Here is a 16,627-nt window from a genome sequence, read left to right on the forward strand (position 1 = left end):
GCCACACAAGGAACACTGGAAACAGTACCCCAGATGAGATAGAGGAATGAACACAGGCAACAATATATAGCATATAAAAAAGCCAATGAAGATATAATTACTGAAACACAAAATATGACTAATAACAACAACCAATCATAGCAACCAACATGTAGATTTTAATAATCACCTTAGATACTAATAGCCTTCATTCCCTAATTGAAGAACATGTGTTAGCTAAGTAGATTTTGAAACAAATATGGTCGCCTTAAGAAACTTAGCAACTTTAAAGGTAAAAAACATATTATAGAAAAGAATAGTATTCTAAGAAAATGGGAGAAAAGCACCGGGGTAGCTAGGGCGCAGGGTCGGCTGACACTCGCCAGCTACCCACAACACCCACCACAGGATCTTAAGACTTCTGGTGAGTGGAACACAGCTTCTGCTCCAATCCAATTGCGCGCGGGGCCTGAGACTGCATTAGTTAGGGAAGCAGAAACCGGCCTGAGTAGGGCCACAGGTCTCATCCGGCCGGATCAGCACCAGGGTAGCTAGAGCGCAGGGTCACCTGACACCCGCCAGCTACCCACGACCCCCGCCACAGGATTTTGAGACTGCTGGTGAGTGGAACACAGCTTCTGCTCCAGTCCAATAACGCGGGACCTGAGACTGCTTTGGTTGGGGAGGCAGAAATCCGGCCTACATAGGGCCACAAGCCTCTTTCTGTCAGAAAAGCACTGGGGTAGCTAGGGCGCAGGGTCGGCTGACACTCGACAGCTACCCACAACACCCGCCACAGGATCTTAAAACTTCTGGAGAGTGGAACACAGCTTCTGCTCCAATCCAATTGCGCGCAGGACCAGAGACTGCATTAGTTAGGGAAGCAGAAAAACGGCCTGAGTAGGACCACAGGCCTCTTCCGGCTGGACCAGCACCGGGGTACCACCAGCTACCCACGACCCCTGCCACAGGATTTTGAGACTGCTGGTGAGTGGAACACAGCTTCTGCTCCAATCTTTAAACAGTGACAACGACAACAACTAACCCCAGAGATTACCAGATGGCGAAAGGTAAACGTGATAATCTTACTAACAGAAACCAAGACCACTCACCATCATCAGAACCCAGCACTCCCACTTCGCCCAATCCAGGGCACCCCAAAACACCGGAAAAGCTAGACACGGATCTAAAAGCATATCTCCTGATGATGGTAGAGGACTTCAAGAAGGACTTTAATAACACACTTAAAGAAATACAAAGGAACACTGGTAAACAGGTAGAAGACAGTAAAGAGGAAGCACAAAAATCCCTTAAAGAATTGCAGGAGAACACTGCTAAAGAGTTACAAATCCTTAAAGAAAAACAGGATAACATAATCAAACAGGTAGAAGTCCTTAATGAAAAACAGGAAAACACATCCAAACAGATGATGGAAATGAACAAAACCATACTAGACCTAAAAAGGGAAGTAGACACAATAAAGAAAACCCAAAATGAGGCAACACTGGAGATAGAAACCCTAGGAAAGAAATCTGGAACCATAGATACCAGCATCAGCAACAGAATACAAGAGATGGAAGAGAGAATCTCAGGTGCAGAAGATTCCATAGAGAACATCGGCACAACAATCAAGGAAAATGTAAAATGCAAAAAGATCCTAACTCAAAACATCCAAGAAATACAGGACACAATGAGAAGACCAAACATTAGGATAATAGGAGTGGATGAGAATGAAGATTTTCAACTCAAAGGACCAGCAAACATCTTCAACAAAATTATAGAAGAAAACTTCCCAAATCTAAAGAAAGAGATGCCCATGAACATACAAGAAGCCTACAGAACTCCAAATAGACTGGACCAGAAAAGAAATACCTCCCGACACATAATAATCAGAACAACAAATGCTCTAAATAAAGATAGAATACTAAAAGCAGTAAGAGAAAAAGGCCAAGTAACATATAAAGGCAAGCCTATCAGAATTACACCAGATTTTTCACCAGAGACTATGAAAGCCAGAAGATCCTGGACGGAGGTTATACAGACACTAAAAGAACACAAATTCCAGCCCAGGCTACTATACCCAGCCAAACTCTCAATTAACATAGATGGAGAAACCAAAGTATTCCACGACAAAACCAAATTCACACATTATCTCTCCAGGAATCCAGCCCTTCAAAGGATAATAACAGAAAAAAAAAACAATACAAGGACAGGAACCACGCCCTAGAAACAACAAGAAGGTAATCCCTCAACAAACCTAAAAGAAGACAGCCACAAGAACAGAATGCCAACTTTAACAACAAAAATAACAGGAAACAACAATTACTTTTCCTTAGTATCTCTTAATATCAATGGACTCAACTCCCCAATAAAAAGACATAGACTAACAAACTGGCTACACAAACAAAACCCAACATTTTGCTGCTTACAGGAAACTCATCTCAGAGAAAAAGATAGACACTACCTCAGAATGAAAGGCTGGAAAACAATTTTCCAAGCAAATGGTATGAAGAAACAAGCTGGAGTAGCCATTCTAATATCTGATAAGATTGACTTCCAACCCAAAGTCATTAAAAAAGACAGGGAGGGACACTTCATACTCATCAAAGGTAAAATCCTCCAAGAGGAACTATCAATTCTGAATGTCTAGGCTCCAAATACAAAGGCAGACACATTCATTAAAGAAACTTTAGTAAATCTCAAAGCACACATTGCACCTCATACAATAATAGTGGGAGACTTCAACACACCACTTTCACCAATGGACAGATCATGGAAACAGAAACTAAACAGGGACACAGAGAAACTAAGAGAAATTATGAATCAACTGGATCTGGCAGATATCTACAGAACATTCTATCCTAAAACAAAAGGATATACCTTCTTCTCAGGACCTCATGGTACCTTCTCCAAAATTGACCACATAATTGGTCACAAAATAGGCCTCAACAGATACAAAAATATTGAAATTGTCCCATGCATCCTATCAGATCACCATGGACTAAGGCTGATCTTCAATAACAAAATAAATAATAGAAAGCCAACCTTCACGTGGAAACTGAACAACACTCTTCTCAATGATACCTTGGTCAAGGAAGGAATAAAGAAAGAAATTAAGGACTTTTTAGAGTTCAATGAAAATGAAGCCACAACATACCCAAACTTATGGGACGCAATGAAAGCATTTCTAAGAGGGAAACTCATAGCTCTGAGTGCCTCCAAAAGGAAACTAGAGAGAGCACACATTAGCAGCTTGACAACACACCTAAAAGCACTAGAACAAAAGGAAGCAAATTCACCCAAGAGGAGTAGACCGCAGGAAATAATCAAACTCAGGGGCGAAATCAACCAAGTGGAAACAAGAAAAACTATTCAAAGAATCAACCAATCAAGGAGCTGGTTCTTTGAGAAAATCAACAAGATAGATAAACCCTTAGCCAGACTCACTAGAGGGCACAGGGAAAGCATCCTAATTAACAAAATCAGAAATGAAAAAGGAGACATAACAACAGATCCTAAAGACATCCAAAACACCATCAGATCCTTCTTCCAAAGGCTATACTCAACAAAACTGGAGAACCTGGATGAAATGGAGAAGTTCCTAGACAGATACCAGGTACCAAAGTTGAATCAAGATCAGGTTAATGATCTAAACAGCCCTATATCCCCCAAAGAAATAGAAGCAGTCATTAATAGTCTCCCAACTAAAAAAAGCCCAGGACCAGATGGGTTTAGTGCAGAGTTCTATCAGACCTTCAAAGAAGATCTAATCCCAGTTCTTCATAAACTATTCCACAAAATAGAAACAGAAGGTACTCTACCCAACTCATTCTATGAAGCCACAATTACTCTGATACCTAAACCACAAAAAGACCCAACAATGATAGAAAACTTCAGACCAATATCCCTTATGAATATTGATGCAAAAATCCTCAATAAAATTCTTGCTAACCGAATCCAAGAACACATCAAAACAATCATCCATCCTGACCAAGTAGGTTTCATCCCAGGGATGCAGGGATGGTTCAATATATGGAAATCCATCAACGTAATCCAGTATATAAACAAACTCAAAGACAAAAACCACATGGTCATCTCGTTAGATGCGGAAAAAGCATTTGACAAGATCCAACACCCATTCATGATAAAAGTCTTGGAAAGATCAGGAATTCAAGGCCCATACATAAACATGATAAAAGCAATCTACAGCAAACCAGTAGCCAACATCAAAGTAAATGGTGAGAAGCTTGAAGCAATCCCTCTAAAATCAGGGACTAGACAAGGCTGTCCACTTTCTCCATACCTATTCAACATTGTACTTGAAGTCCTAGCCAGAGCAATTCGACAACAAAAGGAGATCAAAGGGATACAAATTGGAAAAGAAGAAGTCAAAATATCACTTTTTGCAGATGATATGATAGTATATATAAGTGACCCTAAAAATTCCACCAGAGAACTCCTAAGCCTGATAAACAGCTTCGGTGAAGTAGCTGGATATAAAATTAACTCAAACAAATCAATGGCCTTTCTCTACACAAAGAATAAACAGGCTGAGAAAGAAATTAGGGAAACAACACCCTTCTCAATAGTAACAAATAATATAAAATATCTTGGTGTGACTCTAACTAAGGAAGTGAAAGATCTGTATAATAAAAACTTCAAGTCTCTGAAGAAAGAAATTATAGAAGATCTCAGAAGATGGAAAGATCTCTCATGCTCATGGATTGGCAGGATCAACATTGTAAAAATGGCTATCTTGCCAAAAGCAATCTACAGATTCAATGAAATCCCCATCAAAATTCCAAATCAATTCTTCAACGAATTAGAAAGTGCAATCTGCAAATTCATCTGGAATAACAAAAAACCTAGGATAGCAAAAACTCTTCTCAAGGATAAAAGAACCTCTGGTGGAAACACCATGCCGGACCTAAAGCTCTACTACAGAGCAATTGTCATAAAAACTGCATGGTACTGGTATAGTGACAGACAAATAGACCAATGGAATAGAATTGAAGACCCAGAAATGAACCCACACACCTATGGTCACTTGATCTTCGACAAGGGAGCTAAAAACATCCAGTGGAAGAAAGACAGCATTTTCAACAAATGGTGCTGGCACAACTGGTTGTTAACATGTAGAAGAATGCGAATTGATCCATTCCTATCTCCTTGTACTAAGGTCAAGTCTAAGTGGATCAAGGAACTTCACATAAAACCAGAGACACTGAAACTTATAGAGGAGAAAGTGGGGAAAAGCCTTGAAGATATGGGCACAGGGGAAAAATTCCTGAATAGAACAGTAATGGCTTGTGCTGTAAGATCGAGAATTGACAAGTGGGACCTCATGAAACTACAAAGCTTCTGCAAGGCTAAAGACACCATCAATAAGACAAAAAAACCACCAACAGATTGGGAAAGGATATTCACCTATCCTAAATCAGATAAGGGACTAATATCCAATATATATAAAGAACTCAAGAAGGTGGACTCCAGAAAGTCAAATAACCCCATTAAAAAATGGGGCTCAGAACTGAACAAAGAATTCCCACCTGAGGAATACCGAATGGCAGAGAAACACCTGAAAAAATGTTCAACATCCTTAATCATCAGGGAAATGCAAATCAAAACAACCCTGAGATTCCACCTCACACCAGTCAGAATGGCTAAGATCAAAAGTTCAGGTGACAGCAGATGCTGGCGAGGATGTGGAGAAAGAGGAACACTCCTCCATTGTTGGTGGGATTGCAAGCTTGTACAACCACTCTGGAAATCAGTCTGGCCATTCCTCAGAAAATTGGACATAGTACTACCGGAGGATCCAGCAATACCTCTCCTGGGCATATATCCAGAAGATGTCCCAACCGGTAAAAAGGACACATGCTCCACTATGTTCATAGCAGCCCTATTTATAATAGCCAGAAGCTGGAAAGAACCCAGATGTCCCTCAACAGAGGAATGGATACAGAAATTATGGTACATTTACACAATGGAGTACTACTCAGCTATTAAAAAGAATGAATTTATGAAATTCCTAGCCAAATGGATGGACCTGGAGGGCGTCATCTTGAGTGAAGTAACACAAACACATAAGAACTCACACAATATGTATTCACTGATAAGTGGATATTAGCCCAAAACTTAGGATACCCAAGATATAAGATACAATTTGCTAAACGCATGAAACTCATGAAGAAGAATGAAGACCAAAGTGTGGACACTGTGCCCCTTCTTAGAATTGGGACAAAACACCCAGGGAAGGAGTTACAGAGACAAAGTTCGTAGCTGTGATGAAAGGATGGACCATTTAGAGACTGCTGTATCCAGGGATCCATCCCATAATCAGCTTCTAAACGCTGACACCATTGCATACACTAGCAAGATTTTGCTGAAAGGACCCAAAGATAGCTGTCTCTTGTGAGACGATGCCGGGGCCTAGCAAACACAGGAGTGGATGTTCACAGTCAGCTATTGGATGTATCACAGGGCTCCCAATGGAGAAGCTAGAGAAAGTACCCAAGGAGCTAAAGGGATCTGCAACCCTATTGTTGGAACAACATGATGTACTAACCAGAACCCCGGAGCTCTTGTCTCTAGCTGCATATGTATCGAAAGATGGCCTAGTCGGCCATCAATGGAAAGAGAGGCCCATTGGACTTGCAAACTTTATATGCCCCAATATAGGGGAATGCCAGGGCCAAAAGAATGGGAATGGGTGGGTAGGGAAGTGGGGGGTGGTATGGGGGACTTTTGGGATAGCATTGGAAATGTAATTCATGAAAATATGTAATAAAAATATTAAAAATTAAAAAAAGGATAAACTGTACTAGTGAAACTACTATCAGGATAAACTGTGTGAGAAGAGAATCTATTTTCAATAAAAGGGGTGGGGGAGTAGGGAGGTGGGAGGATCTAGAAGATGGTGGAGGAAAAGACTATGATCAAAATATATCATATGAAAAAAATTAATAAATTTTAAAAATGAAAAAAAAAAAGAAAATGGACTGAGAGAAATACAGATGTCATTATCCTATATTGGACAAAAGCTTCATTCTCACTAAAATTAATCTGAAGAGATAAAGAAGGACAGTTATTTTCATCAAGTGGATTATTTCCTAATAATACATAATAATCCTAAACATATATTTACCAAATTCTTATGCACTCCATTTCATAAATAGTGTACGGTTAGACTTCGTGGTACAATTAACCTTAACTCAGTAAGAGTTTCCAATACCCTTTTATCAATTTACACCTTGTTAGCACAAAAACTAAACCTAGAAAAATAGGAATTAAATGGCATCATTCATGAAGTGAACCTAACAGGTATCTACAGATATTCCACCCAAATATCAAAGAATATCCATTCTGCTCAGAGGCCTATGGAACTTTCTCTGAAACAGAACACTGAATAGGACACAAAATAAATTTCAACAAATACTTAAGACAAACCAACAAACCAAAAACAAAGTACCCTCTACATCTTCTCTAATCTCATTATTAAGCTTTGAAGTAATTAGATCTTTAATAACTACATGAACTCAAGGAGATTAAAAAAAAATGCATTACTAAATTGATGAATGGGCCAAAGAACAAATCAAGAAAATAAAAATACTTCCTAGTTTAAAATAAAAATGAAAAATACTACACAAATCTCTGGGAAATTTAAAAGGACTCTTGAGTAGAAATGTATAGTTTTAAAGCCCATATATGTAAAATACCAGAAAAAAAACAAAAAAATGGCTCAATTATATAACTAAATAATTCGGAAAAATAAGAACAACCAAACCAAAAGATGTATAGAAATAAAAGAAAAATATAACATAAATATTTAATAAAAGAAAAAATAATATAAAAATTTAATAAAAATGAAATTTAGGAAATACACAGAATCAATGAATCTGAGATCTAGATTTTGGAAATGCAAAATAAAATGAACAGTTTATTACCACAGTTAACAACAACAAGAAAAGTTGGAGGAAGAGGGGTAGTGGACAAAGAGGAGTAAAGGAAGAACCAGGAGAATGGGGAGGAGGAAAAGAAAAGAGAGAGGAGACTTAATTAACAGAATCAGATAAGCACATTTTAAAATGTGAAAGACATTAATATAGATACAAAAGGAATGGTTGTATTTTTAGATTCACTCAAACTACCAAACTTAAACCAAGAGTTCAGCAAAGTAAACAGACCCATAACAAGGAGATGAACCAGTAATATAAAGCCTTCCAACTTAAAAAAAGAACAGGGTCAAATGAGTTCATAATAAAATTCTATGAGAGAAGAACTATAACAAATATTTCTTGTCATGTTCAAAATATAGAAGACAAGAAACATGCCAAGGCGCCTCTACAAAGCTACTACTACTCCTCTAATAACAAAAATCAGTTAAATACTCATACAAACACCAAATTAAAGCTAGAGATCAATATCCATGATGAATATAACTGCCAAACTATTAATAAAATAACTTTAAACCAAGTACAGCCTTATATCAAGAAGATTACCCATCACAAGTTAGCTTTATCTCAGAGAAGGAGTTGATAGTTCAATATACATAAGTCAATAAATGTAATAAATTGCATAAATTGACTTAAAACAAAAATCACATGATCATCTCAACAGACACAGAAAAGAGAAAAATTATATCACAAAATTTACAGGTAGATGGATGGAGCTAGAATAAATCATTCTGAATGAGGTAAATATGGACCTAAAAAGTAATTATGGTATATATTCATTATATGTGGATGTAAGTCATTAAATAAATGATAATCTACCTATAATTCATAGACCCAGAGAGGTTAGATATGGAGGATGGGGGTAGTTAGGGAACTCGTGGGTCTTCCTGGGAGAGGAGAATAAGATATATTTTATGGGTGTACTCAGGGTCAGTGGAGACACAAACAGTAGAATCAGATGAAAAGGAGAGAAAATAGAACTGAGAGAGAAAATGCAGAAAAAGAAAGCTGGAATTAGGAAGGGGGCATTTGATGGATGGTATGGAAACCTAGAAAAGTGGAAACTCCCTAAAATATATAAAGGTGATACAAATAAGGTCTCATAATAGTGGGGCCATAGATTCCTAATGGGTTGTATTCAATTGAGTTGTTGGTCCGTCCTTTTGTCTCAGTTCCAAACTTCGTCTCTGTAACTCCTTCCATGGGTGTTTTGTTCCCAATTCTAAGAAGGGACAAAGTGTCCACACTTTGGTCTTTGTTCTTCTCAAGTTTCATGTGTTTTGCAAATTGTATCTCATATCTTGGGTATTCTAAGTTTCTGGAATAATATCCACTTATCAGTGAGTACATATCATGTGAGATCCATCCCATAATCAGCCTCCAAATGCTGACACCATTGAATACACTAGCAAGATTTTGCTGAAAGGACCCTGATGTAGCTGTCTCTTCTGAGGCTATTCTTGGGCCTAGCAAACACAGAAGTGGATGCTCACAGTCAGCTATTGGATGGATCACAGGGCCCCCAATGGAGGAGCTAGAGAAAGTTCCCAAGGGGCTAAAGGGATCTGCAACCCTATAGGTGGAACAACAATATGAACTAACCAGTACCCCCACACACACCTGGAGCTCGTGTGGTAGGGGAGTGGGGGAGGAGGGCATGGGGGACTTTTGGGATAGCATTGGAAATGTAAATGAAGAAAATACCTAATAAAAAAATTGAGTTGTTGGGCAAGGGTACCATAGAAATTCTCAAGCAGCCTAGGCTGTTGCTAAGACAAAAGACTGCTGTCTGCCAGTAGGGTCCCATTGGCAAGGACAATACCCACAGAACTCATTGAACATCAAGTCAAACTGGTACCTTCACCCTACATTCTACTCTGCAGGCTACTAAAAGAAAAAAACATTAATATTAGCTGATTCATAATACCATTAACCAACAATCTGTCCTGCATGAAAGATATACTAGGGCAATGGTGGCACAGAACTTGTTGGAGTTGCCAACCAATGTCTGATTTGATTTAAGATACACTCAACAAAGCATAATGCATACCAAATACCCCATGGGTGACTATGCATCAGAGACTAGATTGCCAAGAGACCTAGAGTAAAACCAACCACTACTGATCTTTAAGAAAAGAAAAAGTAGTTCAATAAAATGACTCCTAATTATGCTCTGCTATACTCATAGATCATTGCCTTATTCAGTCATCATCAGACAAGTTTCCTCCTGTAGTAGGTGAGAACAGATGCAGAGACCTAGAGCCAATGATGATGTGGAAAGACAGTTTATTGGACATGCAGCTCTAAATTAGATGTCTCCACAAAATTTTTCCCCTCAAAGCTCAGGGAATTTCTCAGAAGTAGATGTGAAAAAAGTATAAGACCCAGAAGAGATGGAAGATACCAGGTAACAAGGTGCTCTGAATCCACTGAGCAATGCTCAGATGAACTCACAGAGACTGTAGAAGCATTAACAAGGCCTACATGAATCTATATCAGGCTCCTCTGTGTATATAGTATAGGTTTCAGCATTGTATTTTGATAGTACTTCAGTGTATGCAATCGAGTGGGTCTCTGATCTTGTGCCTGCTCTTGGGACTATTCGCCTTCTGTTTTCATCAAATTCAACATTGATAAGATGGTTTTTGTCTTAATATATTTTATTGTCAAAAAGATGATAAACTTTTAAAACTAGCTTTGGACAATATTTTACAACTAGGAGAATTGTATTATATTAAATCTATGTATCTTATTGTAATAAATTTAATCAAATACTTCCCCCATCTCCCCACAAAAAGAATACACACACTTTTGTGATAAAAGTCCTTAAGAATAATGAACTGGGGGAATCATATCTAAATATAATAAAAGCTATATGTGAAAAGTCTTCAGACAGCATCATAAATGAAAGAAAATTCAAAGCAATTTCCCTAAAACCACAGTGTAATAGTGTTTTCGACTGTCCCATTCCTTCTCAGCTATAGCTTAAGAAGGAAATAAAGAAATACAAATAGAAAAATTAGACAGATCATCCATATTATCAGATGATATTATATACGAAAGATCTCAAGAATTTCATGAGAAAACTTCTGGAATTTATGAATGTTTTCTGCCAAATGATGAAATCCAAGTCAAATTACAAAAATCGGTAGCTTTCCTATGTACCAGTAACAAGCAAGCTGAGAAAGAGAGTGGAAAGACCTCAATTCACAATAGTCTGAGAAAATCAAAATGAATAAAACATCTAGAAATAAACTTACCAGAAGGTAAATAAAATAAAATAAAATAAAATAAAATAAAATAAAATACCTATACAATGAAAACTTTAAATCTTAGGGTGGAGGGAGGTAGAGAAAAGCTCTAAAAGAAAGACCTTCCATGCTCATGAACTGGTAGAATTAATAAAGTATAAATGAACATTATACCAAAAGCAATGTATGGATTTGGTTCAATCCCAATACAAATCCCAGTACCATTTTTCACAGATATGAAAAGGACCCTAAAAATTAATGTGAAAGCACAAATGTTTCCAGATATAGTTAGAAATATTATTTTAATTCTAAAATTCATATAAATGCAAAGGACTGCACCAAATAGCTAAGCTACCTTTAGCAAAAAGAACAGTGCCACATGGATTATCAATACCAGAATTCAAAACATAATATAGTACCATAATAATAAAGCATGTATTAGCACAGACATGTATATCAAGTAAACAAAATTGAAGATCCAAATGTAAGTACACATAACAGTTATCTCATATTTGACAGGTGTCAAAAATATACACAGGAGTAAAGGTAGAATCTTCAACAATTGCTGTTGGGAAAACTAGATGTCCACATACAGAAGAATCAAATTAGATCCTGCAGCAAAATCAATTCCAGGTGGATCAAAGTTAACAATATAAAATGTGAAATGCTAGAATATCTTGAAGAAAATTTGGACAATGCTTTAAAAGATGAAGGTTCTGGAAATGAATTTCTATGTAGGACTTCATTCAGGAATTAAGGCCAACAATTGGCAAACTGAACCACATAAATAAATCAATCCAATGATTAGGAAGCCTACAGAGTGAGAAAATTTATTTGTCAGATATATATATCTGATACAGGATATACATAAAGGACTCCAAAATAAAAAGACAAGAAAATAAATGAGACAATTAAGAATGAACTATGTGTCCAGAGAGTTCTAAAAGGAAGAAATAAAATGATCAAGAAATATTTTAAAGTGTTCATCATCCTTAACATTTTAATTAAGAAAACAAAAGGCAAATTAGAACTATTCTGAGATTTCATTTTTTTTCCCAATCAGAATGGGAAAGAACTAATAACAATTAAATAAAATTAAAACTAAATTTTGGTAATAGTATGAGGAAAGGCAGATCCTCATTCCCTGTTGTGTGATTTCACAGTACTGCAGCCTGTCTGGAAATCAGTGTAGAGAATCTTCAAAATGCCAAAGTACTTCTACCATATCACCAAGTTATCCCAGTCCTTGACATATACCCAAAGGACTCTATATTCTATCCCAGCTCTACCAGATCAGCCATGTTTCTAGTAAGAAAACATCTATCTTTGTATTACATCAACGACATGTGATCAACCTGAATGGTAGCTGAAGACAGTCAAATATCCATTTCTGTTTCTCTTTGGGACAGTAATACACTCAGATGTGGATGATTTTGTGCTAACCAGGGTCCAACTGACAATTTCTGAACACTTTCTTTTTTGGTAATTGCAAACCAGGAACAAATTAATACAAAATGTTACTGCCAACCAGTGGATAAGAGCCAGTGACACTGCTTGTATTCTACAATAAGCAGAACTCTGATATACAGACATCCAACAATATGGAAACAGTGACATGATTGAAAATACCCAGCTCCGAGTTCATCAATGGCGACCAGCAGATCGAACAACACTGAATTATTGAAGGCTGTTAATAAGCACTGCTGCTCTAAGTTAATAAATTGAACTCACATACTAAAAAAATTGGAATTTATTGAGTCATAGAGTGATCATAATTTTAATTGATCTGAAAGTGAGCAATCAAAAACCAGAAGTGATTAATGCCATTAAAAATAAAATTTCTTGATTAAAACAAACTGAAAACTAAATTTCAAATTACATACAGATCATTGAAAACATGGGTAAAAAAATACTGTATGCCTACCAGAGTCAAGATAGCTAAAGTTTATATGTAGACATAAGTGTATGACTTTAGAAGTTAATAAATAATTAAAATTAGAAGCAAGACAGTAAACATTTAAGTAAATGGAAAGCTATCAAGAGTAAAAATGTATAATAATGTTTCAAAACAGAATGATTAAAAATAGAAACTGAGTTTAATGTAATGTAAAGTGGAAGAATAAAAATAGTTAAACCATGAAAATAATCATTCTTTAAAGAAAAATTATTAATACTACTATAGACTGAAATGTGAACATACCTCTGAATCCTATATTGGAGCATAATACCCAGGAGGCTAGCATTGAGATGTTCTACCAGAAGTAATCAGGCTGTGAAGGTTCCACTCTTATGAAGGGAACATGCGCCCTCATAAAGGAGGTGAGAATCTCTCTTAGTAAATTATGGAATGCCATTTATTTCACAGTAATCCTGAGTGAACTCTGAAAGATAATGTTTTTTAAATGTAAATTTACAGAATATTTTATGAAGGTATTAAGGATCAACACTCTTCTACATTGTCCACTAGATATAAATGGCAATTTTGCAATCTTTGTACATTGAAAAAAATTTAAAAATTATAAATGAAGTTATCTTTTTATCCAATCAAGATCCATCTTAAAGAAACAGACGCCTGACTGTGCTTCCTTTATGCCCTTTAAATTTGATTGGGGTGGGGCCCTATCCTTAAAAGTCTTGCCCTTCAAAAGCCCTAGTCTTGCCTGTCCTCTGTGGAATAAAGAGCTGTTGTCTCTAGAGCAGTGTGTGTTTGTATGACAATTTCAATATCATATAGATGGGGTAAATGCCAAAACTGGAATGGGCGCATATGAACATAGAAGGTCACTGTGTTGTGGCATTTTCCCAAGAGTGAGGTGACATCTGTGACAGGTACACAGTAGGTTAGGAACTAAAATTTATGAACTTTGAAATTTCAGAGTTATTCCTGCATCATTCAAGGTATATTATTCACCCTAGGAAAGTAGAAACTAATTAATAGCTTGTTAGTTTGGTTAACTGAAATATTTGAGCCCAGAATAAGTTGTACTCAATTTGTAGCCTTGTAATATTTTTATTCCAACATTACAAATGTGTAATGGTATCGGTTCAAAAATATTTTGTATGCCATTGTTTTAATGAATAGCTTGTTTTTAAAATTAAAATAAAGATGGCTAATTAAAACATGGTTGAGTATCATTAGAAACAATCTATGAATGCACAAAATGCAGGTTAATAGGTAAGAATGCTGTTGAGACAATGACTAGTGTAACTGCAATGATACATGAACAAAAATAGAAAAAAGCCACTAATGGATGTACTTTGAAGCAAAGAACATAGTGTACATGGCTTCTTATCAAACTCATGTGAACTCTGTCAAATGTGTGGCATGGGGTCAGTCAAGTCTTCAAGTTTTGTTTCCAGGACCACTATATTTCTTGAAACATTATAATTGTATCTATTTCTATCTCTAATGTGTGTATGTGTGTGTGTGTGTGTGTGTGTGTGTGTGTGTGTGTGCTCTTAACCATTGAATCATCTCTTTAGACCTCCTTTTACATTTTTAAAAATATGGTATTTTTTTTTTGAGACAGGGTTTCTCTGTATAGCCCTGGCTGTCCTGGAACTCACTTTGTAGACCAGGCTGGCCTCAAACTCAAAAATCCGCCTGCCTCTGCCTCCCAAGTGCTGGGATTAAAGGCATGCGCCACCACTGCCCGGCCAAAAATATAGTATTTTTAACACTTAGAGCAATACTTTTACATGTAGCCAATTTAATAATTTTTGACAAAAAGTGGTCAGGTCAGTTTTGCAAAACCTTTCTTTTGAGGAAAACAGGACAAAGGTACACCTGCATGATGGTTGCAGTCGTTCAACCTGAATGCTGAGTCTAGACCAAAGAACTAAAAATTGTGGGTATCTTGGGTCTTAAAGACAGATTTATGATCTTAAAACACAATTTATTTTAGTTTTCAATCTGCATGGGTGTTTTTTTACAGCCATTTTATTCAAAGACAGCAGAAAAGAAAGAATGGTCTGCTGAATTCTTGATTTTTTTCTCTTGAAATACTGATTTTCATAGTGGAATATATATACATATATACATTAAAATATATGTGTAACACTCTCTAAAATCCCTGATCTTATTGAGTAACTTTATTTTATTGCTTTTAAGATAATAGAATTATCTATAGGGGGCTTAAAAATTAATCTACTGAAGCAGACAATAGGTGACCTCTCATCCTTTACTTCATCCCAATAAATCAGGTCTCTCTTTCCACATGAAGATAGTCCCTACATCAAGCTTTGGCTCTATACAATATTTTCCTGACTTCACACATCTTTTTCCTTTTTGTATATTCTCTATCTTTTGCTTTATCATTCCAGCCTGTGAAATATTTCATTATTAAATCATAGAACTCACCATTTTATGCAGACTAACAGGATCATGGGCCATTCATCTCCCTCCAACGTTTGTTCTCCACAGCTCTATTCAATTTCTGTCTTGCTTCTGGACAGACTATCTATTGTGTTCTCCTTACATTTGCTTCTCAACTCACTGCTCCCTCCCTCTGAAGTGCTTTTGTCCTGGTTAAAAATGAATTCCCTTCAGCCATATTCAAAGAATATCTTTACCTAAGATCGGGATCTTTCCTTAATCTTACTGCATTTGACATAGTTCATCACTCTGTTCTTATGGCACAATTTCTCTTTTTACTTTTTTATTTCTCTGTCAATTCTTTTTCTTTACCCTTTGTCAGCTTATCTTCCCTCCCTTGATATGGTTTTGTTCCCCAGTGCTCAGTATTTTTGTTTTCTATTAATTTATATAATTTATAGACACTCACCCTAACTCCCATAACTTATGTCTACGTTTCCTTTCTGTGGTATTTTTATCCCTGCATTTCCAACACTGACCAGTATTATTGAGGACAAGGTATCATCTGAAGCTTCATTTGAGGTCATAGGCTCTCATAGTTAAATACCTAAGACTGGCCTCTTTAAACCCACTAAACTCCAACCACTAAAGGACTATCTCAGAATTGTTATCTAACTAAGGCACCTTTGATTTTACTTGGTAATATACCTTACTTGTGGTAACAATTTTCCTCCATATTCTTTGCTCCCATACAAGACTATACAAACATACCAGCATTTCCTTCATAAATAAAGCACACTCAAAATCTAATAGATTCTGATAGTGTTTCACTTTAATTAAATCTGTTCAATTAAGTTTTATATCATTTCTGTTATTCCTCCCACTTCTCATGTGTGTAAGTGCACTTGTATAATAGGAGATCAGAGGAAAGTTTATAAGTCAGTTCTCTCCTTCCATCATGTAAGTTTCAAGGATTGAACTCTGGTTGTCAGGTTAGGTAGTAAGTACATTAACCATTGAGCAATCTTGCCAGCCCTCTCCAATTAATTTCCTAAATAGCAGCTATGAAGTCCCCAGTGACAGCGGAGTTAGAGAAAGGACTGAAGGAGATGAAAGGCTTTACAACC

Source organism: Mus caroli, unplaced genomic scaffold, assembly GCF_978045245.1.
Source record: "Mus caroli unplaced genomic scaffold, Mus_caroli_1 scaffold_11, whole genome shotgun sequence".
In the NCBI taxonomy this organism is placed as follows: domain Eukaryota; kingdom Metazoa; phylum Chordata; class Mammalia; order Rodentia; family Muridae; genus Mus; species Mus caroli.